The sequence below is a fragment of the Colobus angolensis genome, unplaced genomic scaffold (genome assembly GCF_000951035.1).
Source record: "Colobus angolensis palliatus isolate OR3802 unplaced genomic scaffold, Cang.pa_1.0 Scaffold8, whole genome shotgun sequence".
Classification (NCBI taxonomy): Eukaryota; Metazoa; Chordata; class Mammalia; order Primates; family Cercopithecidae; genus Colobus; species Colobus angolensis.
The window spans coordinates 6,622,389-6,634,422 of record NW_012121820.1 but is presented as its reverse complement, the minus strand read 5'-3'; the positions used below and the strand labels follow the sequence as shown (position 1 = coordinate 6,634,422).

The 12,034-nt window shown below is 42.2% G+C and overlaps 1 protein-coding gene across 1 annotated transcript in view; it reads left to right on the top strand.

Moving 5' to 3' along the window:
* Window positions 1-2,201: 2,201 nt before the first annotated feature.
* Window positions 2,202-12,034, top strand: part of EYA2 (EYA transcriptional coactivator and phosphatase 2) — a 216,009-nt gene continuing 206,176 nt past the window's right edge. The window contains exon 1 of the mRNA XM_011928851.1: window positions 2,202-2,297. The gene's annotated coding sequence lies outside the window, so the exon portion shown is untranslated. The remainder of the gene's footprint in view (window positions 2,298-12,034) is intronic.

Sequence of the window (12,034 nt, the reverse complement as noted above, 5' to 3'; positions counted from 1 at the left end):
GGACACTGTATCCTCAATGCCTGAGACAGTCCCTGGCTCTAAGAAGGCCCTTAAAGGACAGGGGAAGGGGAAGAAAGATGAAATCAATTAGTGAAGGAGTAGCAGCTTTGCTCTTTGGTGTGCTATGTAAACAGCATCAGTGATTCTAAATGATGGGCAGCCTGACTCAATGAATGAATCAGTGAATGGCTTTAATGTCAGCTGTGTTCCTGATCCATTTATCTGCCTTCTAGCCTTTGCAAAGGAAACTGAATTTGCCTTATTTATCTGGGGAGATGGTTCACAACGCATTGCAGCCCTGTCCTACAACTTCTATTCAATGACACCTTCCCCATGTTAAGGGAGACAGGGTAGAGGTAGATGGAGGTGTGGACAGGAGGAGGGATTTGTGATCACACCCTTATGGCTTGTGAAGTTCTTCCCCAAGGTTGTTGAAGTGACAACAGCTGCTGAATTTCACTGGCTGGACCCACAGCTGATTCCTACTCTAATTTTTCACACGGAACACCTAGGGCGTGATACACCTGTATTAAAACACAAAGGCAGTCTGCAGTCTCGCAGGCAAGGGGCTGCCCATGGTTCCAGGTAGACATCTTCCAGGGCTTGTGTGCAGCAGGCGAGAGCGTCTCTTCTCCAGCAGTTCATCTTGGGCCTCCTATTGGCCCCAGGTGGCTCACGTGACCACCACCCTGGAGCCAATCACTATAGACCGAGGAATGGGAGATGCTAATTGCCAGGCTCCAAGCTTGTTAGTAGGGTCAGTCCCAGCCAAGCCACGTGGACTGAGAGTCATGGGGAGACCTAGGGAAATTAAATAACTCACAAACACCTGTAAAAACTGTTACAGTAACTGGTGTGTGAGAGAGAGGGCCATGGGCTTGTGGAAGCTGCAGGAGGGAAATTGCTCACTCAGGGAGGGCCTGGGGAAGTCCTGCCGGAACTGAGGCCTCTGCAGGGTGAGCAGGAGGGACGGGAGTTCCAGGCAGTGGGAACAGCATGTGCAAAGGCCCTGTGGCAAGAGGGAGCGTGGAGCAAAAGAAAGGCCAGTGTGCTGGAATCAGACATTGGGTGAGGAGAAGCCAGATCAAGGCTATGTTCGGAAGTCTTCGCTTCATCTTAAGAGCAATGGAAAGCCGTTGGAGGTTATAAGCAAGGATGAGGTGAGGGGGGCAGGTTCACATTTATGCTGTCATTTGCTGCACAGAGAACAAACTGGAGGGAGGCCATGGTGGCCCCAGGGAGGTGGGCAGGGGGACTGCGGTGGTCTTCCTGGGCAGGGAGAATGGTGGACCTGGGTAATGACCGTGGAGGTGAACTTTATAAGGCCTGGAGATGGATTGGAGGAGAGGGAGAAGTAAGAGCGATCTTGAGCTTTTGGTGTGAGCAACTACCCCCTGAAATGGGGGAAGCCAAGTTGATTTGTGATTCACAGATGTATTTTGAATGGAAATTGAATGAGGCTGGTGGAGGCTGCCAGAGACATCCGGGTTTGGGCCACAGCTGCTGTCTGTTCAGAAGCCTGTGATTGAAGTCAGCAGGCTTTGATTTCTCAGCCCGAGGAGGATGCTGGGAGTGGCCCTCTCCAAACTCCCCTTGGCTGACTGGCCATCTGTCCTCTGCATCTAACAGGCAGGGCCACCGTCCTCAGCCAAGGTAGCTGGTGCACTCACGGGGGTGGGGAAAGGTGAGCAGCCCGCCCACTGGGGACCCTCCATCTGCTTTTGATCCCTCCCAGCCTTTGAAGCTGCCCCTGCCCCCACCCCCCAGCTGTCATCTCTCGGGCTCCCCCACTTCTTCCCAGTCCCCAGGGACAGGGGTGGTGACAAGGGTAACAAATGGCACAAGCCGCAGGCAGCAGCAGGCCAAGGAGGCCACAGGGTGGGGGCTCTTGAATGCCTCTTTCTTCCTGCTCCTTCAGGCTCTCTTCTGAGGTAGCCGGGCTATCAGGGTTTTACAACAATGCAACAAAGAAAGAATTTTTTTTTTTTTGTAAATGAATTCCATGCTTTTGCTTCCTTTCCCTTGCCTCCCTTCGTGTAAAGGGAAGCTAAATCTTTCTCCTCCCCCAGATTCTGTGAAGGCTGTCTGAGTTCTCTCTTCCTTCCCCCTGCATAGAGAATAAGCTGGTCTCCGATTTCAGGTAATTGTGAGGTGGGGAGAGTGGGGAGAATGTGAAGGAAGCCTTCCCCTCAAATTGCAGGAGAGCTCAACTGTGCCCCTCAAACCACAATAGGAACCAGTGGTTTCCGGGTGATCCTCATGACAGTTTCCAGTGTCTACCTGGAATGAAACGAATGGCGTGTTTCAAGCTTTTGTCTGTGAATGCAAATAATCTCAGCTGCCCTTTGTTGAATACCCAATGCCTTCTCTAACTCATTTTTCTCAGAATAACCTGGCGGGGAGGTTAGTATTTACTCCATCTTATAGAACTGAGGCTCAGATAAGTGAAATAACTTGCCCAAGGTTACACCGCTGACGAGGACATAGCTGGGATTTGAACCCCTGGAGCAGATAACAGGTCTGGTGCCCTGACTGGGTAGCTTAATAGACTTTAGAGCTCGATGGGCCCTGAGTTGAAATTGTGATCCAGAGCTGTTTGCAAGCTGTGGTTAAGAGCACAGATCTGGAGCCAGATCACCTGGTTGAGAATCCTGGCCCTACCACTAACTGGCCAGGTCAGTCTCTGAACCTGTCTCCTTGTCTCTACCTACTTCATAGGATGAAATGAGCCAGTGCGTGCAGAGAGATTTAAACCTCAGAGTCAATGCTCTGTAACTGTGAGCTGTTTTTATTTCTAGTATCCGTAAACCGAGCAATGTAATCAGGGCCAGGTTAAAACCTTTAGCAGCCTCAAACACCAGAGACTGGCCTCCCTCCTCCATTGTCTCCTCCAATTCAGTAATGAAACAATGTGGTTCATAAGACAAAAAACTCACTGTGTGCTGAGAAGTTTTTTACAGTTTTGTTTAGTCTTTTTTTATTGGTATATAATGGATGGATTTTCAGGGTGCACGTGATCGTTTGATGCATTCATATAATGTGTACAGATCAAAGCAGCATAATTGGGATTTCATCACCTTAAATATGTATCTTTTCTTTATGCTAGCATCATTCAAATTACTCTTTATTCTAGCTATTTGGAATGTATGATAAGCTATTGTTAATTATAGTCACCCTACTGTTCTATTGACCACTAGGTCTTATTCCTTCTAACTGTATATTTGTACCCATTAATCAACCTCTCTTCATCCTCCCCACCACCCTTCCTGGCCTTTAGTAATCACGATCTACTCTCTGTCTTCATGAGATCTACTTTTTTAGCTCCCACATGTGGTTGAGAACATGCCATATTTGTCTTTCTGTCCTTGGCTTATTTCACTTACATAATGACCTCCAGTTCCATCCACGTTGCTGCAAATGACAGGATTTCATTCTTTTCATGGCTGAATAATATTCTACTGAATATGCATACCACATTTTCTTTATCCATCCATCAGTTGATGGAGTGCGCTGACATTTGAAAAGTTTCTTCTTAGATCTTCATGGCGGAACAGGATAAGTTCACCAAACAGGAACGATTTCACATTTGCTTGGTGACTGCACTTTGCTCAGACTTAAATCTGTGTTTAGTCGGCCTTGGAGGAAATACAGGACAGATCCTTCTATCTCCCAGTGTGGTGGAGAGAATTAAAAGAGATACTGTAAATGTGATCAGGAAAATTGCCTGGCATATAATAGGTGCTTGGGAAATGAGAACCATGACTAGAATTTTTGGAAGAGTTTTACTAACTCTGGAAACCAAGTTGCCTTGAGTTGCTTATTCACATTCCTATACTCTGTGGCTAATAGTTTGCTTCTGTAAGTCACCAGGGCCTGTAGCTGTAGCTGCCCGCAGGAAAGAACAGTTGTCAGGTTCTCAAGTCAGGGTCATGTTTACTTTGTGAAGATTAATATTTCTGTAGCTTTGGCTTTGTTAGTGCTGTTCATTTATTTGCCTCCAAAGGATGATGTGTTTTGATTGCTCTAGGTATTTTAATTGCTATAGGTATTTTAGATTTTTCAGATCTAATTCTAGATCTAACAGAGACCTAGAATCAGTCAAGTCCCTTTCTTCATGCACATTAATTTTAGAAAAAATAAACTTTTGAATTATCATATATTGGTGGATTACTTTATCATTACTGTGTGTCCCTGTACATCTCTAATAATGGTTTTTATTTTAAAATCTACTTGGGGTAATGCCAGCTTTCTTTTGTGTTGTATTCATATTATTGAATCCTTGCTTTGAACCTTGGCATATCTTTATATTTAAAAGGTGTCTCTTGTAGTTAGTTTTTTAAAGTCAGTCTGGTGATCTTTGTCTCTCAAGTGTTGTATTTATTCTGTTTACATTTACTGTAATTAATGTAATATATGTACATGAAATGTTTACATTTATTATTATTTAAGTGGTTACCCTAAATATTATAGGATACATCCTTGATATATCTAAAACTTTACTATAAATTAGTACTTTTACCATTTCCAAAAAAACGCAAGGTCCTTAAAACATGTTGATTATATTTATCTATCCTCCTGCTGCACATATTTACCCTTTTACGTTATTCTTTGCTGAATTTTCATGCTTCCAGAACATTCTTTTTTAGTGCAGGTTTACTGATGGCAAACTATCTTAATTTTGGTTTGTTTCATTTTGATTTTGTCTTCATTTTGAAGTTTTTTTTTTTTTTGCTGGCATAGAATTCCACATTGGCAGATGAAATTCCATTGTTTTCTGGTTTCCGTCAATTCTGCTGAGAAGCTGCTTCTCAGTCTTATTATACCTTCTTTAAAGATTATGTCTTTTATTCCCCTCTGACTGCTTTTAAGATTAATTTGTGCACATGTGCAGTTTGACCATCACATGCCCAGGAATGCTTTTCTCTTTATTTATCTTGTTTGGGATTCACAGAACTTCTTGATTCCATGACTTGATGTCTATCATCCATCTGGGAAGGTCTTCTGTCAGTTTCTCTTTAAATATTGTTTCCGACTTGCTCTCTCTCTCTCCTCTCCTTCTGTGGCTCCTACTCCATGTGTGCTAGATCTTTTACCATGTTCCATGTTTCTTTTATGCTCTTTTAAACCTGTTTTTCAACCTTATTCCTGAGATCTGTTTACTGACTTACCTTCCAGTTCACTAATTCTTTCATCCACTATGTCCAGTCTGTAGTTCAACTGATCTGTCGAGTTCTTAATTTTATTTATTTCATTTCTCAGTTCTATAATTTCCTTTTTTTTTTTTTTTTTTGAGCCCGGGTCTGTTCGTGTCACCCAGGCTGGAGTGCAGTGGTGCAATCTCAGCTCACTGCAACCTCCGCCTCCTGGGTTCAAGCAATTCTCCTGCCTCAGCCTCTTGAGTAGCTGAGATTACAGGCACCTGCCACCATACCTGGCTAATTTTTCTATTTTTAGTAGAGATAGGGTTTCACCATGTTGGTCAGGATAGTCCCAAACTCCTGCTTCAAGTTATCCACCCGCCTTGGACTTCCAAAGTGCTGGGATTACAGACGTGAACCACCATGCCCAACCAGTAATTTCCATTTTTAAAGAGCCTGGTTGTTTTTAGCAGCATTCTCATCTTAAATCAGTTTTTTTATTATATTATCACAGTTGCTAGGGACTCCATGTTTGACAACTTCAATAGCCAAATCTCATGTGAGGTTTTTGTTTTTGTTTTTGTTTTTGTCTTGGTTTTTGATCATTTAGTTTTGTCTCTTGGTAATTTTTCTATTGTGTATAAAACATTGTGGAGACTCTGGAAGTTGACATCTCCCCCAAAAGAAACGTCTTTCCTCTGGCTATTGATAGTAGAGGCAAACCACGTTTGTCCAATATGGGATTGAGATGACTCAAGATTGGATCTATTTTGTTTGCCCTAACTCCAAGGAAGTGACCCTTCAGGGTCCCAGTTAAAAGCCTTGAGTGTTTCTCAAGGCTCCTCATCCTTATTGAGGGTGAATTCCATTTTTTGCCTTCCTGTAATTAGGCAACTGCAAAAAAGCTCTGCTTAATTTCTTGCCTTCATAGCTACCCCTTTTTGCTTGGTTTCTCTACCTCTCACCACCCCCAGCCTGGGTATCAGCAAATGCCTCGAGGCTAATAACTGTCAACAATATCAGACTCATACCTCTGTGGTTCTCATATTTCTACAATCTTTGCTCCTGTGTCCTAACTACTTTAGTCATCCTGAACTCCAGTTTTTGTCTCCCCAGCTCCATAAGACTGAAAAACTCTAAGCTGTTGCTTTTTAATTCTTTGATTATAAGTTGGCAAATGTCTTGAGGGGAAACTTGATAGAGGTCAAACTTAGTCTGTTTTTCATCTCTCTGGGATCTTGGTCCCTCAGGACCTGCCTTGGTTGACTTCCAATCCCTTAAGACAATATTTTATAGCTTTTATTTTTGATCATGATAGTGAGATTGGCTAAAAATACAAGCTATCCCATCATAGCTGGGAGGTGCACTCAGCTGGACAGTTTAATACATATTAGGAAAAATGGCTTATTTTTGTTTTCTTCAATATGGAGAAAAATTAAACTTTAAACCACATGAAAAGGCAGACTGTAAATGACTTAAAGACTTAAATATGAAAGGTAAAATTCTAAGTGAATAGTTTAACATGTAGACAAATTTTTAAATCCCAAGAATAGAAAAAGCATTTTTATACCTACAAAAAGAAATTATCTGGTAAATATGTAAGGATTTTTTGTTCTACAAAAGACAATAGAAATAAAGAAAACAGACAAATGAAAGACTAAGAGAAGAAATTTACAGCATTCGAAGAACACAATGAATACCTAGACTCTGTAATGTACTCCAGCAAATCAATAAGAAAAAAAAATAGATAACCCAGTAGAAAAATGGGCAAGCATAAAAGATCTGAACAGGCAATTTCCAAACGTTCATATGGCCTACAATTATGTGAATATATGCTCAAACTCACTAGTAATCCTAGAAGTGAAAATCAAAACAACTATTAGATATTACTTTCCACGCATCAGTTTGGCAAAAAGTAGAAAGTGGGGCAGTGCCAAGCGTTAGCTGGAATTTGTGAAACTGGAACGCTTATGTACTTCTGGTGGAATCGAGAATGGCACAGGAATTATGAAGAACAGTCTGCTAGTACTTGTTCAAGTTCAGTTCACGTATGCTCCATAACACAGAAATCCTCCCCCTTGGATATAAATACATTTTAGGAATGTGTGTGTATATAGTGTTATGTAGGGAGAGATACTGCATTTTAAAAAATGAAGATGAATGGAGATGTTCATTGCAGCATTGTTTATAAGGTGGCTGAGAGATAAAGGCTACCTAGCTGTTCACCACCAGGGCATTGCATAAATTCTATAGGGTGGGTGTACAATATAGAATTATAACTACAAGCTAGATAGGCATCCAGTAATATGCACATTTTTAAATCAGTGCAGACTGAAAAAAAGAGCCTTCTAAACAGAATGAGATATTGTGCACATTATTCATTAAATTAAAACACATACCACACATAAAACAACATGACATCATTTATAAGGAAACATTTACATATTTAATATGTCAGAGTCATTGTCTAAGGTGTGGTGAAAAATAAGAATCACTTTTCAAAATCTTGTTGGAAGAAGGTGACGGCTCAAATAAGATTTCCTCCCTCCCTGTCCCTCTTTCCCTCTGCCCGCTCTTTTCTCCCTTCCTCCAACAGTTGGTAATTGGATGATGGAATGAACAAGATTCTGTGTCAAGTGCTGTGGAGGAAATAAAGATGATTTCCCCATTGGTTTGGCCTTCAAGAACCTTAGGCAAGGACCTAAGGTGAATACACCAGAAGCCTTAGTAACAATACTCTGTCCCAGAGTTCAGACTCACAAACACATTCCTGCTCTGCTTAAAATCAACAAATGCTCTTTTGGATGTGTAAGAGCTCTTAAGGATGACAGCAACACTCAAGTAAAGTAAATAAGCTACGTGACTGAGGCCAGAAGTGTCACACTGCTGTCTCTTTCCTTAGCAGGCTTTTCTGATAATACATATGACATAGCTCTCAAATGCAAATGCCTGTAGGGACCAGGAGGAAATACAAATGGAAAAAGAGGGTCAAATGTAAGAAAGTAGGGAGTGGTGGGGACTGTGACAAAATGGAGTCCATATACCTTGACTTAATTGGGCAGCCACTGTTCAGTGCCAGTTGGTTGCTGCCACGCAAGAATAAGGCAATACTCTTGTAGTTTCAACAAAAGCTGAAAATCCAGATTTGTATGTGAAATTGTCTCATTTTTAAATATTGGCAACTACCTCAAATATTTTTAAACCCCAGGGAGTGGGGGAAACAATTCATTTTGTTTTTAACCAGATTTGGTCAGTTGGCTAACAGTTTGCTACTTCTAATACTCTCATAGCATCTGGATATCTGGAGACTAGTGAGATTTTTTAACCTCATTGTTTATTTTCTTAACCTTTAATTATTTGCACACACCCAAAAGAATGAAGGGAATTAGTTTAGATAAGATGCAAATTTCTGGCACCTGTAGCCAGATAACAGCTACAATGTCTACCATTTGCTAAGCACCATACAGTACACTTTGATGTATCAGAGGGAGCAAGACACCTAGGCCTCTATCCTGGAGTGCCTGTGGCATTTGAGAAACAAAAAAACAGGTACCAGGATGTATGTATATGTGTGGGGACATTTTAGGACTCAACGTTGATATAAACATTGTGTGTGTGTATGTGTGTGTGTATATATATATATAGACAGAGAGAGATAGAATATAAACATGTAAACACTAGAGCTGATTCTTGTGTGTGTTAGCCCGTTTTGCATTGCTATAAAGGAATACCTGATACTGAGTAATTTATTTTTAAAAAAGCAGTTTATTTGGCTCACGGTTCTGCAGGTGGTACTAGCATGGCATCAGCATCTGCTCAGCTTCTGGTGAGGCCTTGGGAAGCTGTTACTCACAGTGGACGGTGGAGGGCCAGCAGGCACATCGCACAGTGACAGAAGGAGCAAGAGAGATGCCCGGCTCTTTTAAACAACTAGTTCTGTGAACTAATAGAACAAGAGCTCACTCATACCATGGAGAGGGCACCAAGCCATTCATGAGGGATCCACCCCTGTGACCCAAATTCCTCCCACAACACTAGGGATCACATCACATTTTAACATGAGAGTTGAAGGGGACAAAGCCCAAACCGTATCAGGGTGGGATTCTCTCATCAGATCAAAACATCCATATATGGAAAGAATGTCCTATGTGCAAGCCCTGAGATAAGGGCTTTCTTATTTAAAAATTAAGTGTTTCAGGCATACAAAGATGGATAAAACATACAAAAATGGGGTACCCAGCATCCTGCTTAACTGATAAAGGGATTGGCAAAGTTTTGCTGCCAGATACTAAATACCTTCGGCTCTGCAGGCCACACATGGTCTCTGTTGAAACTACTCCACTTAACACTGTGGCGTGAAAGTAACCACAGACAGGATAGTAAACCAGTGAACAGGGCAGTGTTCCAATAAAACTTTACCTATGGACACTGAAATGTGAATTTCGCATCATTTTCACATATTATGAAATAATAGCCTTCTTTTGATTATTTTGCAACTGTTTAAAAATGTGAAAGCCATTCCTGACTCACGGGTCACACAAAAACAGTTGTGGGCTGGATTTGGCTTACGGGCCATAGGTAGTGTCAGCCCCTGAATTAAAACACTGCACAGTCAAAGCCCCACTCCTACCCCCGGAGTTAGCCATTCTCTTGAAAACAGTGTTGATCATTCCTGAGTGTAGTTTTCTTTTTGTGGAATGCATCTGTGTCCATTAACAGTACAGTTGGTTCCAATCCAAGGACTCGGTTAACTACAAATCAAGAATATTCAGGGGGTGGGGTGAGCACGGTGGCTCATGCCCCTAATTCCAGCAGTTTGGGAGGCCGAGGCAAGCAGATCACCTGAGGCCAGGAGTTCAAGACCAGTTTGGCCAACATGGCAAAACCCCATCTCTGCTAAAAATACAAAAATTAGCTGGGTGTGGTAGTGTGTACCTGTAATCCCAGCTACTCGGGAGGCTGAAGTAGGAGAATCACTTGAACCTGGGAGACAGAGGTTGCAGTGAGCCCAGATTGTACCACTGTACTCCAGCCTGGAAGATAGAACAAGATTTTATATATATATATATAAAATATATATATTCGGGGCAAAAAAAATACAAGAATAAAAATAATATATATTTTAAAACAGTGCATATAACAACTGTTTACATAGTGTTTACATTGCATTGGACATTATAAGTAATCTAGAGATTATTTAAAGTATATGGGAGGATGTATGTGTGTTATGTGCAAATACTCTACCATTTTCTATAAGGGACTTGAGCACCTGCCAATTTTGGTGTCCATGGCAGGGGGCGGGAATGGATCCTGGAAACAGCCCTCCTGGGACACTGAGGGGTGGCTGTATTTTTGAACTTTATTTTGAATAAGCATTTAAGTTGCTATTAAAATAGTGCTTTTTTTTTTTTTTTTTTCCCATGAATCACCTTTTTTAATCTTCACCATGACCGTTTTCCAGATGAGAAAACTTTTAGTTTGGTACCTTGCTCAAAGTAGTGGGTAGCCCACTGGGATTTGAATTTGCAACCTTTTTACAACGGGATCTGAGTTTATAAGCACCACACCACCGATCGCTATGTTGTGTTTCATTAACCGAATAATAACTGATCTTGCCAAGGATGACCTTGTGATAACGATGTGCTCACAATAAATTTAGCCTTTCTCTGAAGACAACTGTGGGTTAAATGTTACTGGTTGTAGTTTAGACCTTGGAAAATTGCTACACCATGTATAGTAGTGTGTGCATTAACCAGAAACCTCATTTTCTAAACCCAGTGGGTGGGAATTTATTTATTAATATTTATTTTGAGACAGGGTCTCACTCTGTCTCCGAGGCTGGAATGCAGTGGCACGATTACAGCTCACTGCACCCTCCATCTCCCCTGGCTCAGGTGATCCTCCTACCTCAGCCTCTTGAGTAGCTGGGACCACAGGCATGTGCCACCATGCCCAGTTAACTTTTTTGTATTTTTCATAGAGATGGGGTTTCGCCATGTTGCCTAGGTTGGTCTCGAACTCCTGGGCTCAAGTGATCTGCCACCTCGGCCTCCCAAAGTGTTGGAATTGAAGGCATGAGCCACTGCGCCCAGCCAGAATTTAGAAGGAGTGACTACCAACGTGGTGCAAGAATGGGAAATGTTTTCAATTAAAAAATGAGAAAGACCAAAGGAGACTTCATCCCTGCTCTCCCCTGCCCATCCCCCATAGCATATTATAAAAATCATGGGTAATTCAGGAGCCAGTATGTTCTCTCTTGGTCAGGACCACAGTGATGAACTGTGGAGTATTGCCACCTAAAGAGCTGTTAATGATGCTGATGCCTTTTGAGCTTTTCTCCATCCATGCAAGTAGTACTATGTTTGTTTGTTTTGAGATGGAGTCTCATTCTGTCGCCAGGCTGGAGTGCAGTGGCGCGATCTTGACTCACTGCAACCTCCGCCTCCTGGGTTCGAGCGATTCTCCTGCCTCAGCCTCCCAAGTAGCTGGGACTACAGGCATACGCCACCATGCCCGGCTAATTTTTCTATTTTTTTTTAGTAGAGACGGCGTTTCACCATGTTGGCCAGGATGGCCTCAATCTCTTGACCTTGTGATCCACCCGCTTCGGCCTCCCAAAGTGCTGGGATTACAGGCGTGGGCCACCCCGCCCACTCTCTTAACCATAGTCAACTCCACTTTCTCCCTAAGCCTCTGGCTTTTGGAAATCTAAATCTAAATGCTCCCTCTCTGCCTATCTCTCTCTTCCTCAGCTGGGAAGTTGCCCTAGTTTGCTCTGGCTCATTTATATGACATTGAAAAGAGACCAAAATATAATTTTTCTAATGGCAAAATACAGCAAGAAGGAGGGGAATGTTTTAATCAACTGGGTGTATTCTCCAGCGGGGAGCAAGAAC